General features: G+C 48.7%; 1 pseudogene; it reads left to right on the forward strand.

Moving 5' to 3' along the window:
• The first annotated feature begins 9,329 nt into the window (after positions 1-9,329).
• LOC102374843 lies at positions 9,330-9,808 on the forward strand (annotated as a pseudogene).
• Positions 9,809-13,163: the final 3,355 nt, after the last annotated feature.

Below are 13,163 nucleotides of genomic sequence, written 5' to 3' on the forward strand. Positions count from 1 at the left end.
ATAGGGTGCTTGGGGGCCTGAGGTGCAAAAATGTTCCTTGCAAAGTTATCCCAAAGTGTACAGAAGGACAGGGTGCTCAGGTACTTTCTTTTGGTGCCAAACCTTTCTGGGCAAAGCCCCAAAAGGATCCCCAAGTGTACACAAACATCTCCCAAGGCTGGGTGAAGGGGGGAAACCTTCAGGCAGCACACTGTTTCCACTTTGGGCTACCTGCAAGTGTTCTCAAAGCATTGCCTTTCTGTTGGCTCTGGGGTCCCAAAGGGCATCACTCCCTGCGCTGGCCTGGCACCCCTCACTTTTCCCTGGTTGCAACTTACATGGGGCGCTTAGGTGCTTTTTTTTGGCATTAACATTTTCTCTTCAAAGGCCCACATTTTTTGGTGCATTTTTTTCATGTGTTTACCAGGCTGCTGCTACACTTTCTGTTTTGTTTTGTTTTGTTTTTTTACACCAGAACAAGACAGTTGTGTGTGTATGTGTATGTGTGTGTGTGGGGTGGGGGGGCAGTGTCTGGCCTCTTGAGTGCCTATAAATTCATGGAGCAGTGACTGACTGGGGTGAGTATGTTGTAGATTTTTGAGGTGGATGAGAGATGGCAACACACCAGAGGCACAAGGACTCAGCTCTGTGGGGTGCTTGCTTCTGGGTGGCACAGCACCTTTTCAATAAAAGTTCAGCCTGTTGCTTGCTGCTCATGTCAGGTGCAGTATTGCCTTTCAGGGCAGGATGAGGCAGCTTTTCGCAGCACTTGAAAGTAGACACCCCAACCTGTTCCACAATGAAACTGGATGTTTACGCATAGGTAAGTGAGAGCAAACACTTGGCTGTGCCCTGAGGGAGGGCAGCTTGCATGATTTACTTTATCGTTTATGTAAATGGGGTTTAATTATTTAAATGAAGTTGCTAAGTATCCAACAGCATCCTGCAGTAGCAGGGCAATTTTCGAGGTGGTGGTGGGGAAACCTCACTACCTTTCCTCGCTCCTCAGCTGCCTTTCTCCACCTCCCCCTGCCCCCGACCCATTTGCGTACAGAAGGGCTACCCCCATTTCAGGGCTGGAATGACTGCATGGTGGTTTTACAATACAAATTTTCATGCTCTTAACTTCTCCCTCTCTCTTATTTGTAGTTCCCAAATGCTATGCTTTATAATATGATACTACCATCAGGAACAGCAGGCAGAAGAAAAGAACACAAGCCTGGGAAAGTCACCTGATGTAATTTCTGTCTCCAGAAAAAAGGCTGGCAATGTCACTGCCAGGTGTCTATTCAATCCTCAGTTGTATTGAGTATTGAATCCTTTTAGACTCCAAAAAAAGCCTATGGGAATTCATCATTAGCCTCTCTGCCTCGCTGTAGACAAATCCTCATATTGTGTGAATACATGAGCAACTAAACTTACAATTTAAATAATCCTTCATGATTTAAAAATTAATATTTGTGTTTCATATACAAATATGCCATTATTTATCAATGAATAACTTTTTTCTCCCTTTTTTTTGCCCAACTTCCTGCCTTCCCTCCTTCCTTCTGCTTGTCCTACTGATGTTATGTGCTCCGGTCTTCAGTGCAGTATGCAAGATTTAAAAATACTAAAAACTTAAAAATGGTTAAGCTATGCCAAACAGCTACATACTGAAATATGCTTCATTTGCTCATTTCAAGGATCATATATGTAATGGTCCTTTTTCTCTGTTTGCTCTTTCAGGTAGCCCAGGTAATTATCCCAAGTAATTATGCTTTCCCCATGGCTGGTGGCTCCCTCTCAGCACCCCTGGTTGGTGCTGGCCTTCATGCCTCCTCACTCTTGCTGTAGTGCAGCTTTATTCAGAATTCCCATTCTAGTCTGTTTCCCTAGGTGCTTTCCTCATGGGTGGGGGCTCCCACTCAGTATTCCTGTTTGGTGCTGACTGATGTGCTCTCTCCTCTCACTACTGCTACAGTGCAGTTATTCCAACAACTTGAAACATAACTTCCGCAGTCCCTCCAAGCCTCTTAACCACTTGACTACCAGGTATTGATTTATTCTAACACACACACACACACACACACACACACACACACACACACACACACACACACACACACATAATACTATCATTGTTTTAAAAAGGTTCCCTGTTCAGATTGTCACTTTAGGCCCATGCCTGACTTGGCTCTATTCCAACAGGAAGGTCAACTTGTGGGCTACATGTGCTACCTCCTTCCCTCCCTCTTGCCTATGCTTCAGCACTTGTAGACCCACAGCATCCCAGCTTGTGCATTATCTCTCTCTCTGTGTATTTCCAATAGCAACAGTGCTGAACTGGAATACTTATCTGTTCTCCAGAGTGCATTCCCCATGGCAGGGGGCTCCCTCTCAGCACTCCTGGTTGGTGTTGGCCTATATGCTCTCTGCTCTCACTACTGCTACAGTCTCATTTTTCCAACACCTCTCTCCATCTTGCCTATGCTTCACTATTTAGACCAATGGCATCCCAGCTTGTGCACTCGTGGGCGCACACACACACCTTCTTGCACTGCAAGAAACACTTTCCTCAGGTCTGAAACCTGGTAAATCTCTGCCAGGAAAAGACTTCACTCCTCATTCCCTCTTCCTCCAGCTGCAGACACACATATACACACACATAGAGCCCCCGGCTTTGTGCTGCTGAAAAATGGTGCTAAATATGTTCAGTTCTTTCACTGCAGAGAGCAGCTTTCTTTTTGGTTTTTTGAGTAAAATAAAAAAAGCATTTTCTCTAAAAATGAAGACCAAGATTATATGCGGTGCTTGGGTAGTGGTTGTTATCAAGGATCATCAAGATTCCTTGGTTACTGGGGATCCCCTTGCCCAGGATATCTGCCCCCAAAGCAGTGTTGGGGGGCCACGATCAGCCCACTCCAACTCCTCCTTCCCCCCTGCAATCAACACAAATAGGCAGGATGACCTATCACCCACACTGAGGTGAAGAAAGAAAAAACTGCACAGACACAATGAATTTCCCCCTCCCCCACCTCAAACACCACATACACAGTGGCCAGAATCGATAGACTGCACTGCCAGGGAATGGAGTGGTGGTTACAAGGCTATTGTCAAATCAATTTGTCTATTTGCATGTGAATCCTATTACAGTTTGCAGTTGTGTCTCCAAATCAGTTTTAGACCTGCTTGTCTTCTCAAGTCACCTGCCACCACAAACCCATGCCCCCTGCCACCCACCCAAAGCACCTCTTCCCCTCCATCCTGCATCCCATACAGAGACCTCCCTGAGACCCTGTTATGAACCTATTATACAAGAAAACTTTTTGTAAGATGGACTTTATTCAATGAGAAATTAATATGAAATGTAACATTAATGATAAAAAGGATCAATCTACACAATTACAGAGCACATCCCCTTGCAGAGTGTCACCTATGGGTGCTGCCAGACAATTTCTGATCACAGCACCCCTCCCACTATTTGCTTGTATCTCTAGCCCTCAATGCTCAACTGCTTCTCTGCTAGTGAAGGTCATGGCTTGTGTCAATTCTCTTAACTGATCTCTCCAAGCATCACTGAAGACCTCGCCTGTGGTTTCACAGATATTATGCAGGACACGTGCTGCCACTACATAAGGGGTAATGTTATCAGCATCAACTTGTAGCCTGTAGTTGAGTGATCTCCAATGGTCTTTCAAGAGCCCAAATCCACACTATACACTCATGTGGCACTTGCTTAGCTGCTTGTTGAACAGCTATTTCTGTAGGTCACTCACTTGCCCCACATATGGCTTCATGAGCAAGGGAAGGAGTGGGTAGGCTGCATCAGCTAGTATTGGGGGGCAGGGAGCACTGAAACAGCCCAGATGACAACCTCCTCCAATCCTGGGGCATATTGGCCTTTGTCCATCATCTCAGGCAGTGGCAAGTTATGAAACGCGTGAGCATCATGGGCACTTCCTGCCCATCCCATATAAATGTCTAAATCTGCCTCTGTGGTCCATGATGGCTTGCAGAATCACAGAATGAAACCCCTTTCTGTTTATGAATGAACGGTTGTCCTAGGACTGGTTTAGGATGGGAATGTGCATGCTATCAAGTGCTCCCATGCAATTAGTGAAGCCCATTTTGTGTTATCCTTCCAGCACCTCATGGGGGTTAATTAAGCATATGAATTTATTTGATGCCAGGTCCTGTAGCAGTTGCCAAACCACACTGATGACCCTCCCAGCAGTGCAGGGAGCGACACTGAACTGATTTGCAATGTGGCACAGGTTTTTTGGAGTGGCCAGTTTCATGATGGCCATGGCAATGCACTTCTCAGAGCAGATGGGCTTCCACACAACAGTCCTATGATGCTGCATGTGTGGGTTCAGCAAGCTAACAATGTGGAAGAATGTCTCTTTGCTTGTTCTGAATGTTTCCAGCCACTGGTCATCATTCCACATTGACATGACTATTCTTTCCCACCAGTCTGAGCTGCTTTTGTGTGCCTATATCTCACAAGGCTTGCCCTGAATGTATGGCCAGAAAGTAGCTATAGTCTTTGGCAACCATGATTTCTGCTTGTTGCAATGCAAAAGCAGATTCCCCACTTCAAATAACAGCATCCTCCTCACAGCAAATCTGTGAAGTTGGCTCTTCATGAGTTTTAAAATACAAGTCCAGAGGTACATTAAATTGCTGAATCCCATCAGTAGATCCATACATCTGTGATGTGATGTGATCTTTGACAGCTTCAAGATTAACCTCTGCTTTCTTCTTAGTCCCTCAGGATGTGAGGAAGACATTGTCTTTAGCAATATTTTGGCCTGTGGAGTGACCTCTGTCTCAAATATCTGCAAAAAGTCACTCTCCTAGATTAGCATGAAACCATGTCTGTCATTTACATGCCAATAGCTACTGAAACAATGTGCTCCCTGAAACTGATGGTTTCCTGTATTTCTTGAAAAGAGCTGAGATGTTACCACATACCAAAATGGTAGCCTGTGTGCTTGAACACTCTTGAACAAACCATACATGTCCAATATATGAGAGAGATCTTCTGGACTACCACCCCCATTCCTTCCTCCCCATTCCCCTCCCCCCACACACACACTGTAAGAGTGAGCCCTGATCACCCTTGTGGAAAATGCTCAGAACGAATTTGTTATGGTCCACATATATAAAGTAAATGAGTGTTATGGAGCCATTTGAACAGTTTCATGGTTTCTTGCCTCAAGTGTTCACCAAACATTTTCAAGAATTTCCAGCACAATAGTAGTGTGAGTATGCTTCTGAACGCCATGGGCTAGACTATCAAAAGTGAAGAATTGCTTCAAATGTCTGAAAATTGGAAAAATCACACTTCTTTTATGCCTCTTTTGACAACAGTTTCACAAATCCCAGAACAGGTCCCAGAACACATCCTAACAGCAGGCACAGGCTGTAGTGCATATCATCTGCTCTGTTTTATATTTTGTTGGCCATGGAGGGGAGCAATAAAAGTCAAATTTTGGAAGAAGTGATGGATCCTTCAGAAGGGTGGGAACCAAACTGGACTTATGCACAAGATGAGGCACTGATTGACATTTGGAGTGAAGGGAACATCATGACACAACTGGGAAGCTACAGGAATAAACCTGTTTATGCCTCTATTTCTGAACAGTTAGAGCAAATTGGCATCAAACGCAACTGGGAACAGTGTTGAAGTAAGAGGAAGGCCTTAAAGTTTGCCTTCCATTGTGTAAAGGACAATAATTCTCGATCCACTGCCTCACGTAGAACAAATCCATTTTATGACAAGCTATCATCCTTAAAAGAGATGCTTCAGAGGCTTCTATGACTGAGTTTGGGACAAGAAGTATGCAACACAAGGAACCAGAAACTCCCCAGCAGCAAAGTATTTGTCAAGCCACAGCTACTTTGCAAATTCCATACAAACATCCTACTGTTCAAGACCAGAATCAGTCACAGACCAACAACCTCACTTGGGACTGCTCAAAGGACCTCTTTGGCATGCAGGGAGAAATGAGCTCCCCCTGTACTCTAGTGAACCCATGAGTTTTGGTACCAGACACCCAGGAGGCTCAACAGATGCTCAAAAGAAAGAACTCTCCTGTTCATGATGAGGAAGAGGACGATGACTCAACTTTCCTTGTCTCGCAGGACTCATCAGGCTCCAAAGTGAGTACTGTGTCAGGGAGGCAATGACAGAGTCCTGAGATGGAGACTCCACTCTCATCCTGAAGGGTGACTTGTAAGTAACAGTACCATAATTAGTAGTATTCTGGATTTTCAATTTAACAGATTTACACTCATAAATTGGGGTGGGGGGGGGCAGAGGGAGAACACGGTGCTGCTCCCTGTGGTGGGTGTTGCACCCAGGCACTCTGCACATGGCCGTGGGGATGTAGCCACTTCCAGAGGGAGCAGAGCTACAGGCTCTCACACCCAGTGGGGCTACTGCAGCAGGGGCTGGCTGCTGCAGCCACCTGTGGAGGTAGCTGATTTTTGGTGCAGGGCAGGCACGTGGCTGGGGGCAGTGCAGATCTTGTTTCAATGTGCACCCCAGGAAGCAGGGTGCATGCTGTGGTACTAGGACAAATATTTTTGTAGTACAGCCTTAAGAAGATGGTTGGGTGAGAGATAGTAAGCTATCAGTGGTAATTCTTGAAGTAGCAGTCCTGGTAAAATAATTTAAGAATGACACACTGTTCTTTACAAATGTTCAAGAACTGATGAGAGCTTTATTTTTGTCTGTGGACAGGTGCACCTTCATCTTCATCTTCAAGAGCAGCTGTTAAGACTCAACATCAATGTAATTATTGAAAACATCAACAAGGATCTAAGAAAAGTATTCTTCATCTACTGACAGACACATCTGAAAGCATGGCTACGTCCAGTGCAGAAATTACATCTGAATTGAAAGACATGTTTGATGTCTTAAAGCATAGTGAGCAAGCCAATGTGGAGGTTATGAAATGCACTAGTAATGACATGGTACAATGGTTTAAGAAATTAAATCAGAAAGTTGATCACATTTTGAAGGGGGATCAAAGGTTCAGACAGGAGTTTGTAACAGAGTTTCAAGAATGCCCATGTACTGGGAGCAGCATTGAGAGTAGCCCACCCCAACAAAACTCTCCAATCTATTGCAAAGGAGATCTGTGCCTCTTGTAGGCACAAGTATAGTGCCCCAAGGCACTACAGGGATGATGATGATGAGGAGAAGGGGGTGCTGATGTGACCCAGGGAGGGTGCAGAAGGGGAGCATCTCATGGGAGAGCAGGTTCTTATGATTAGAATTTTTTTTTTTTATGACACCCTGGGATTGGTGTGCTTCTCCCTCCCTCATGTACTGCTAACCCAGTATTCACAAAGCAGATTGCACTTCAATGTACTGGAGGCTGTGTGGGGGCTGTGTGAACCAGGTTACGTTCAAAATCTATATTTCTCTTTTCTTTCTACCTACCTTAGGATTTTTTTCATAATCCCTGATAGAAATAAAGTATCACAAAAATGACTTTGAAAATTGTTTCGTATTTTTATTTTTCAGACAAGAGGCTGGGTGAAATGTTTATGTAATGCTGGGTGGGGTGATGCAGGGAGGCACCCAATAATATAAATTCCAAAGCTGGTGACAGCCAGCTTGGGGCCAGCATGACCAAGACTAGTGTCTTGTCGCTCAGGGCACTTATCAAGTAGATCACCAGCCATTAGGCCTTTATAAAGGCATTGGGGGAAACACCATACATAATGAAGCATAAATTACGTATGAGTCACAGCAGGAAGACAGACAGCTGCAAGATGCCTTTGAGCTGTGCAGTGTGCCAACCTTCTCATCAGGCATGGGCAGCCATTTGGGGTACTTCCCTACGCACTCCATGGGTAATATGGATAGTCCCCCCCTCACCTCCCCAAATTGTAGTGCCCACTGCTGTGTACATGCTGTAGCACAACCACCTTTCCAGCATGGGACCAGTGGGAATGCCAGTGGAAATGCTAAGGACACCCGTGCTTCAGGGACAAAGGAAAGTCCAGGATAGTGGTAAGTTGGTGGATGGTGGGGTAGCTTGCAAAACGATAGAAATTTGGAATTGAATTTTTGGAATGGGGTAACGGCTCAATGTCATGTCCCCTGGCAGCTCTTTGAAAGCATGACAGCAGAGATGCAGCAACACAGACAGAGGAGGAATAGTATCAATGGGGATACATATAAATTACTTTGTGTGGTAGGAAAGACTTACACTGACTGGGTGAGGAGGGGAGCCAGAGGGTCATTGCGCTGGAACAAAAACACAGTGAAAGTGAAACCACGGTGGGGCAAGATTTTTTCTTTTTAAAAGAAAAAAAGGAAAAAGAACAGTGGAGCAGGGAGGAGCCAGGGTTGGCTCCTGCGTTAGCATGGCCATGCTTTATGGCTGCATGCCAGTGCCGATTTGCTGGCCCACACCCTGAGACTGGGATAAAAGGCCCAGCAGAAGAGCAACTCAGGGGGCTGGAATTGAGTTCCCTGATGGGCCCAGAGTGGCCTCAGTACGGAGCCCCACTGAAGGGACATGGTGGCTGTCCCAGGAAGGAGCTTTCCCAGACAAGACTCAGTGACTCACTGGAAGAAGCACCTTGGACATGGGACATCTCCAGCTGAGATTGGACCCAGATGGGACCTGAAGGGACAAGAAGAGATGGACGTCTGAGCCACAACAATTGTAGAGACAAGAGAGAGAGAGAGGCACCAGGGAGCAAGATAACCTGGGGTCAGGAAGCTGCTTAGGTGGGACCAAGTACAGTTGGGAAAAAACTCAGATGAAGTAACATCCCAATCCGACCAACATAAATTCAGAGGACTGGAACACCAGGGTTTATACTGTATGCACTTTAACAATCTGGAAACAACATCTTTGGTTGTTGTTAGGCAGAGTGTAGGGGAGGCAGAGCCCCAAGTATGAAATACAGTTGGGAAGATTGAAGGAAAGTACCAGGAAGGGCAGGACAAACCATCTTCCTCCCAATTGAAATAATTCATTTCAGTAAGATTTGGCAGACGAGACCCCCTGGGGAACCTTCCAAGATCTAACCCAGTAACAAACTTGTCTCTTCCTTAAGCAATGGCAAAACCAGAAAAAGCCCTATGGACACAACGCATGGGTGAACAGCGCAGGAGACTACACTTAGGTATGTATATAATGGAAATAATTGTTAAATACAGTTATGGCTTGTTGTAAGAAAGTCCAAGTACTTTGATTCTCATATTATAGCAGACAGAGATACTACTCATTGTACAATACACATTTATGTATTTATTTATTTATTTTGGCAGGAGTGAAACCTGGCAGAGGAGTATGATAAGGGAGGAAGAAGATGAGTCTTCTTTTTCTTTCAGCAACATGCCCAAATTTTTTTGTAACTACTGTGATACATACCTCACCCATGACTCCCCTTCTGTAAGAAAGACCAACTGCCGTGGCCATAAACACAATGAGAATCTGAAATATTACTATAAAAATGGATGGAAAAACAATCTCAGAGCCTGATTGATAAAATAACCACTCCATTTCAGCAAGGCAAACTCCCACCTACTCCATTCTCAGTTCCACCTCCAGCAGGAGGCATGATACCACCTCCTCCCAGTATCCCTGGCCCTCCACAACCTGGCATGATGCCAGCTCCCCATATGGGTGCACCTCTAATGATACCAATGATGGGCCCATCTCCACCAGGAATGATGCCAGTTGGACCTGCTCCAGGAATGAGGCCACCTATAGGAGGAAACATGCCAATGATTCCAGGCCCACCAATGTTGAGACCTCTATCCAGACCCATGATGGTGCCAACCAGGCAAGGAATGACCTGTCCTGACAAATAAAGGTAGAAGCTGAGCTTCTGTTTTCCCTTTTTATTTCTGATTGTTTATGTTCTTCCTACAGTGCTACCTACAACTCTAGAATTTTGCATTAAAACAGTGGGCTAAAAAGACCTGCCACCTCTTCAGTTTGCAAAAGGCCTGATAGGGACATGTAGATCAGGACTCATTCATTGTAACTGTTTTTCTCCATTTGAAATGTAACAATAAAAAGTTCATGATGGTTTAGGTATTTCTTGCTTGCTGGCTTGCTTTTCGCTTTCTTGCTTTCTTTCAAGATGGCTACCGACAGGTGAAGCCCTTCTGAGCTCCTCCAGCTCTGGTTCCTTCTGCGTGCCCCCCCCACCCCACTCCCTGGCCCACCCTGTTGCCTCTCCTCAGCCTGCACTTGGGGACCCCCTCTCTGCCCCTTTTCCCTGCTTTCTGAGCGTTTCCCCCCTGTGCTCTGCCATCCTCAATTGCCTCTGCCCCTCCCCCACTCCCAACTGTGCTCTCCCTTTGATTCCTCCTGCCTCCCTTCTCCAGAGCCCCTTACTTTGGTCTCTGCCACCTCCTCCTGCCTTAGGGCTTGCCTTCAGCTGCTGCAGAGCTGTTCTGTCCCCCCACACTAGGGTCAATTTTGGGGCTGTTCTAAACCCCTCCCAGTCCCCAGCTTCAGTCTGAGGCATTTTTTTTCCCCTCCTGTAGCAGCCCCTGTGGTAGACTTAATCCTCTCCTGCCCAGGATGGCTGCCAGCAGCCAGGGCACTTGGCATGGGAATGTCTTGGCACACACTCCCCCTCAGCCATGGCCTATGGGTGCACGCCGCTCTCCACATCAGGGTGGAAGCCTGTGCTGGTTCTCTGGAGGACATGATGGAATACCAGAGCATCTGGTATGCCTCCTGGCTAAACTCAGTGCCCATCATCTACCTGAACTCTCCCAGCCTGGTGAGGGAGGTGTGTGCAGCAGGGCTGGAGATCTTAGGTGGCCACTACTTGGTCACGCCCCTGGAGACCTTGGCAGTGTGGGTAGTGACCTCCAACATCCCACCACACCTGCCAGACCAGGACCTCACCAAAGCACTCGAGCTCTATGGTGTCCTCACCAGCTCCTGGCGCAGGCTGATCATGGGGAACACGGACCCCAGACTCAGGCACATCCTATCCTTTTGGAGGCAGGTGTTCATGTTCCTCGAAGGGGGGTCCCAGACCCTGCCTCTCTCCATGACCTTTGTGGTGGATGGCAGGCCCTATGTGGTCTGCTTCTCCAAGGGCGGAACCGCATGCCGCCACTGTGGCAGTGGCTCTGACCTGGCTGCCCAGTGCCCCCTGGGGCAGTCAGCTGGGACACCAGCTGCTAAACCCACACAGGGAGTTAATGCATCCACTTCTGGCATGGGAGCCTCATCCAAGGGTGAGGCTGGGGGCTCCTCCCAGCCCCTCTCCACCCCTGCTCCATTTGATGGAATTGATGCCTGTGACATGAGCATGCCACCTGGGGGGGAGGGATAGGACATCCTCCCAGGCTCCTCCTGCCCCTGTTGGGGCTGATGCCCCACCCAGTGGAGGGGCTGGGGACTCCTCCCAGCCCTGTCCTGCCCACGTCCCCTCTGGGGTGGCTGGTGTCCTGGGAGCTGATGCCCCACCAGATGAGGCAGCCGTGGCCTCCTTTCAGCCTACCTCCACCCTCCATCCACCTGATGGAGCTCTCTCCCTCAGTGCAGAGACTTTATCTGGTGGAGGGGTTGGGATGTCCTCCCAGTCCCCTGCTGTCCCGGTTCCGCCTGGGGTGGCTAGCCTCTCAGGTGCTGGGGCCCTGTCAGGTGGAACAACCATGACCCCCTCTCCAAGTCCCTCCACCCCCACCTCAGTTGAGGTGGTGGGCCCAGAGGTGGTGAACTCCAAGCAGCCCAGCCCAAGGCATGCATCACCTACTTCTAAGAAAGCCAAGAGCAAGAGATGGAAGGAAGCTTCCCAAGGAGCCCCAGCCCCTTTGGGGCCTGCCTATGCCAGTGCTGGGGAGAACATAGCTAGGGAGCCTGACCCCACCCTGCCTACCCCCCAACCCGGCAACCCTGCCACCTCAGGCCATGACTGAGGGTGTCCCAGCAATGTCTGGCAACCCCTCACCCCCATCCAACCCCATTGGACTTCTGCGCGGTCTATGGGACAGAGACAGAGTGCCTGCCTCTCCAGCGTCAGGCACAGAAGAAAGCAGGAGGGCCCATCACCTCCCCATCCACTCCCCTGCCCACTGAGGCTGATGAGGATGAGATGGAGTGCCTGCCCTCTGATTGCTGCAAGTGAGCCCAGGAGCAGGACAACATTTTCCCATCAAAGTGCATGGGGATCGATCTCCTGGAGATGGTCCTCAACCCAGATGCTGAGGGGGGCCTGCTAGGGAGCCTGGCCATTGAGGGCACTTTCACTGACCTCACTGGTATGTCCCCTCCCAGGGTGAGGCCCTGCTGGTTCTCAGTCAGGAACATCCAGCTCCTACTGGAGAACACCCCCGCCCCCGGAGGCCCCCAGCTACAGAGGCCTCCTTGACCTCTTAGAGCAGACTAAGGGCCAGAGGAAAATGGCAGAGAGTATCCAGCTGTGGTGCCTGGACCCTGTGCAGTTTGATCATACCACCAGTGATGTGGCAAGACTCATGCGCCAGGACCCAGGCATGTGTCAACATGCCTTCTCGCTTGAGAAGCTGGTGACCCTGTGTAACAGGGAACCGTACCCCATCACCAGAAAGCAGGCCCGCCCCTTTAAGGCCAGAACTTTCTGGGCACAGAGTGCTGATATGGAAGGGGTTAAATGCAGAGCCTGGCCAGCTAGTCAGCTGACCGGAAAGGGCAGGATTATAAAAACCCTGGACAGAGCGGCAGTAGGGGGACAGCAGCCGAAGGTGAAGGAGTGCATCTGAGAGCTCCACAGAGAAGCTGGGTGAGCAGTCCAAATGCAGGAACTACGGAAGCCGTGGAGAGATGGCAGACACACCGCAGCAAGGACTGTAGCCGATGGTGGGGAGCTGATGCATGAACCCTGTGAATGTAAGTTGACATGCTGCTTTTCTTGATCATATTTGCTCAGAGAAAATACTCACTTATGCTTCGCAGGAGGTGGGAGCAGTGGCGGCGTGCAGGCCGGGGAACCACCCGCGCTGCTCGTTAGCTGCGCTTTCATATGGCTGGGGTGGAGTGACGACAGAGAGAGGTACTGCTCAGCGGAAATAAAATGCGGCCCCGAAGGCAGAGGGGGCGCGCTGCAAGAGGACGTGAAGCCCGGGGGGAAGCCCGGGAGTGGAACCGGGCACCCGCAAGGGGCCTTGGCCGTTGGCCAAATAGGCTGCAGCAGCACCGGGAGCGACGGAGGCTGGAAGA

This window comes from Alligator sinensis, unplaced genomic scaffold, assembly GCF_000455745.1.
Source record: "Alligator sinensis unplaced genomic scaffold, ASM45574v1 scaffold627_1, whole genome shotgun sequence".
Classification (NCBI taxonomy): domain Eukaryota; kingdom Metazoa; phylum Chordata; order Crocodylia; family Alligatoridae; genus Alligator; species Alligator sinensis.